Consider the following 5,062-nt stretch of genomic DNA (forward strand, 5'->3'; position numbering starts at 1 on the left):
GACCTAAATAAAGCAAGCCCTAAGGATGATTTCCCGCTTCCACATATCGATGTATTAGTGGATAGCACTACTGGGTTCGAAACATTTTCATTCATGGATGGTTTCTCAGGATATAATCAAATCCTCATGAAGAAAGAGGATAAGGCGAAAACGTCCTTCATAACACCATGGGGCATATTTTGTTACAAGGTGATGTCTTTCGGTTTGAAAAATATCGGTGCCACATATCAAAGGGCAATGGTAACTTTGTTCCATGAGATGATGCACAAAGAAATCGAGGTATATGTGGATGACATGATTGTTGACACCTAATTTTTAGCTCATTTTTTTCATATTTTCAAAAATTTCAAAATTAGGACTAGGAATCTTGGCCAAGCCTAGAAACCTATTTCTAAACAAAAAAATAATTTTTTAGCATTTTTCTGCATTTTTCCTTAATTTCTTTTAGTCAAAATAGGTGAGAAAATCAAGAAAAATAGCAAATGGAATCAGAATTTTCCATAAAAATAGTCATTAGTCTTATTTTAAATCCAATTTCATGAATACATTGTCAATTTTGAAAAATCTCAATAGGGTATATGTTTTTCCTAAAATTGGGCAAAATTAAACCCGAATTGAACCAAAAATGTAATTAAATTTTTTCTAGTCAATTTTAAGTCATAGTGTCTTCACAACAAATGATTCTGGGACCTTGAATTGCATAATGGTCGGTTCAATTGCACAATTTGACATAAAAATCAAAAATCCCTAAAATTCGATTGAAAATTAAGAATTTTGAACACAAATTAGGAATCGTGCCCAATATGAAATTGTCGAAATATGAGACCATCATTTTTAGGGTTAATTAGATGTAGGTAATTCAATTTTGGCATCAATTTTGCCTAATCAGGTTGTTAGGACATCAAATTGAACAAAACCCTATTAACCCGAATATAAGAATGAGAAAATCTTGGACACAATTATAATAAAAATTGGGGCAAATTTTACATTTGGGTTCGGAATATGATGGGGAATTCAATTTTGGGGTTGAATTTGGAAAATTGGGTCAAAATCGGGTCGAATTTGAGAATTTAGACCAACCCGGGTCTGTCGGGTCGACCGGGTCAACCTGACCCGACCCGGGTAGGTTGTCTTCTTCACCTGGTTTGCCAAAACGCACTAAACCCAGAAAAAAACAACTCGTGCCTGCGACTTCACCGATCATTCCCGATCAATTTACCACGTTTTAATCGATTTTGCTAGCTGGAAAATATCCAGCTGGCACCAGGGAATCAATCCCAAGCGATTGCAAGTCGGTTCTAACTGAATTTGGGCGGGAATCGATCAACAAAAAATGAAAAAAAACTGAACATTGAAAGAGGGAACCTGTTCGACGAAATTACCGAGAGGGAGAAGAGAGAGAACGAGCGCGAATTAGAGAGAAATTTAGAGAGAGAAAGAGAAGTAGAGATCCCCAGGTCGAGCGATCATCGCCGGTCGACTAATCGGTGCTGGCAAATCAACCATTTTGGGAGGATTTCCTTCTCAGGCAACCAGAGAGAATTTGACTGTGAAGGTTTGAAACCAGGCATTTTCCGGTGCACCGAGACCTGTTCCGGCGAGGGCAAGACCACCAGGAGGAAGTATAAGTGTCAGGGAACGACACTGTAGGCGCAGATCACTTCAACAATTTCATTTGATCATCGGACGAAGAAGGTAAAGTCGGCTCACGGTCATTTTTTTAAAAATTTTCCAGAATTTGGTTTCAACCTCAATGTGCATATTTGTGTGATTTCGTTGATAAATCTTGACATTTTGATGTCTATTACTAGTTTCTAATCATGCTTTGTGCTACTTGATTGCATTTTGGGCGTTAAATGAGTATGAATTGAGTTGGCCGTGCATAAAACCCCCTCACCGGAGTTCGGATATCCTCGTAGAGCGTCGCCGTGACCATAGGTCATCCAAGTAGGCTTTCTTTCACTTTTTTTGATGATTTGATGCTGATTGGAACCGATTTAGACGGTTAGGGCGATCGGTATGATGATTTGAATGCCTGAGAAATAGATTTGATTAGTTTGCAAATTAGGTTTTTTGATCGAGTTTTTCGCCGGCCGATGAACGTCCGCCGGCATTCCGAATAGGTTAGATTGAAAATAGAATATATGGACTTCATCGTGGATCAGTCAGAATGGTCAAAAGGTCGCCGGAGGCTCGTCGGTGACGAGCTCAAACCGACGGCCTCGAAAACACCAAACTCAGAACAATGCACATCACCTGTTCGGGGAAATGCCCCAAAGAAGTGGAGCCGAAACGGTGCCGTTTTGGAACCGTGCCCGCCGGAGAGGACGATCGGCGCCGGCGTCGGCGACGCCCGGTTCGGTCAGGCCGAACTGGGTTGAACCGGGCTGGTCCGGTTCATCTCTTGGCGGGAAAATAACAAAAAATATAAAAATATATAAAAAATTCAAAATAAAGAAAAAAAAAGAAAACAAAAAAAATACAAAATTCAGAAAAAAAACAGAAAATTCATAAAAAAAAATTGGAAAATTCATAAAAATTTAAAAAAATTTTAGAAAATTCGTAAAAATTCAAAAATTTTCAGAAAATTCATAAAAATTCAGAAAATTCAGAAAATGCAAATAAAAAATATAAAAAATTTGGAAAATCAATAAGAAATTGAAAAATTGGACAATTCATAAATATTTTCAGAAAATCATAAAAAATCAATTCTCGGTTGAAAAAATTTTTTTTCCAAAAAAAAAATCAAAAATTTTGAAAATTCACAGAATGGTCCAAAAACATCGTGGCCAGCCATAAAAAGTGAAATTTGAATTTTCGGAAGTGCCCAAGTGGCATTTTTAGAAAATTCCAAATTCAGGGGTTATAACCCCTAAAAAACCCTAAAACCCTAAAAATGGGTAAATCATGAAATGAACAAGCTTTTAGAGCTTCATTAAGGTTTAGGTGTTTTGATTGATTTTCATTTTAGAGACCACTTAGGATTGATTGACTTTGATTGTGCATTTAATACTTGTTTGGTCTTACCTGCGATTAGAACGGATAGGATTAGTGGGTAAGCCTCGAAAATTCGCATGACACGTTAGACAACATATCGTTCTTAGGTACCGAAAGGGCGTTAGGGATCTCGATTCGGGATCAATAACGTAACCAAGTCCCCGTACTCAGAATCTCTGGTTCGTAGAATCGTTGTATTTCTCCTATACCTCGATTAAGTTTCTAGTCTACCTACCAAAAATGACTAGTGGCGACTCCAAAATCAAAAACTTAGACAAAATAAGAAATTACCTTCCACTGTCACGTGAGGTATGGTCTGGGAGAGACCCTTACACGGACATACCTCTTTAGCGCGCAAATCCCGAAAGCCCCAAAGGCAAGGCGCGGCGCGACAGGCTTGGCGACTCCACTGGGGAGTTACCTTTTCTAAGTGGACTTAGGCCTAAATAGAACGATATGCTTGTGTTTTGTGCTTGCAAGGATCCTAGGTATGTCCCGCTAATGATAGTGTTAAATGGTTTTGCAGGCGGGTGCTATAAGGGGTGTTGTATTTGCTAACCCTTGCTTTGCAGGATGGTGTTGGAATTGAATGTGTTTTGAATGAATTTTAGAAGTGTTATTTGGTCATTAATTGCTATGCATGTCTTTAAACTGCTTTAGCACTATACCATTAGCACACACCGCCCATGGCCCAACCCCGGCTACATTTAGGATTACCCTTAGGAGGTATGTGTTTAGGCGAAACTATGGGTCGATTGTTCATGGGATCGTTTAAATACAATGCCGATCACCGAGGTGGAATAATATTCCATTACTTTAGGCCGATTGCCTATTGGAATGGAATCCCGTGTCCATTAAGGTGATGACCTTGAGCCTTTAGCATATCCTACCCTTTTTAGGCATCAAAATCTCATCGGTTGCATTCGCTTGTCTTTGTGGTTGGTATACCTAAAACCAAACAAAAATATCATGGTAAGCAAGTATCGTTCCATTCCATTCTTTTACAATTATGCATATTAGTTGGCACATTTTCAAAAAAAATGCCTAAATGACATTCAATGCTTGGTCTAAATGCCATTTCATTTTAGAATGCATGATTAGGACGTCATACTCCATTTGACCATTCTTTCATTTCTAGATGAAATGTATAGGTCCATGGCGGATTTCTCATGTAATTCAAATGCTTATTCGTTCATATCAATGTGTTCGAAGTTGTAAACCATAGTTTAGGACTTTATGGTCTAAATGGAGTACGACAGAATGGGCATTTACATCACACATTGAATTTGTCCATAATCTCAACTATATGCTCTTTTAAGGTTTAAACGGACTCAAAATGACATTTGCATTACTTTCGAGGTATGCAAGCGTATTTTACCTCCGTTTTACCCCAAAAGGACATATGATTGAAATGAAGGCATTAAAATTGATTCGCAATCCATGGTGATTAATGACAAATCTTTTTGCATGATTAGGCTCAAAGGGAAAACTAGACATCCAAGTAATTCCCATTCCTCGAAAGGAACTTGTTGCTTGGTGGAAAGCATGTCCAAGGATAACCAAACTTATGTTCAAGAAAGGCTTGGATACCTTCTCGAACTTATGCATGTGGAACATCAAGTCAGTTTAGCCCAAGCTTTGGCGCATTTTTGGGAGGTTTCCACCGCCACATTCCATCTTGGAGAGCATGAATTGGTACCAACATTAGAAGAATATCAAGCCGCCATTGGAATTAATTCTAAACCTAGGGTCGTAGAGCCACCCGTTGGACAACTTTTAGCCGAATTCCTCAACCTCAAAACTTCCAAAATCGAAAAATTAATCAAATCAAACACGGGTAGATTGTCATTATCCTTCCTAGTGGACAACTTTTCAAAACTTCCTAGGGAAATGGGAAACACTTCAGCTCGGGTATTCATTCTAGCTTTCTTCGGCTTTGTTCTATTCCCCGTGTCTAGAACGGGATTAGACCCTTTAGTAGCTGTGATCGCAAGACAAGCATGTCTTAAGTGGGACTTCTCTAATATGCTTCTTGCCCAAACCGTCATCTCCTTAAACACATACC

Source organism: Syzygium oleosum, unplaced genomic scaffold (assembly GCF_021117445.2).
Source record: "Syzygium oleosum isolate NSW1041296 unplaced genomic scaffold, Sole_v2.1 Sole_v2.08, whole genome shotgun sequence".
NCBI lineage: Eukaryota > Viridiplantae > Streptophyta > Magnoliopsida > Myrtales > Myrtaceae > Syzygium > Syzygium oleosum.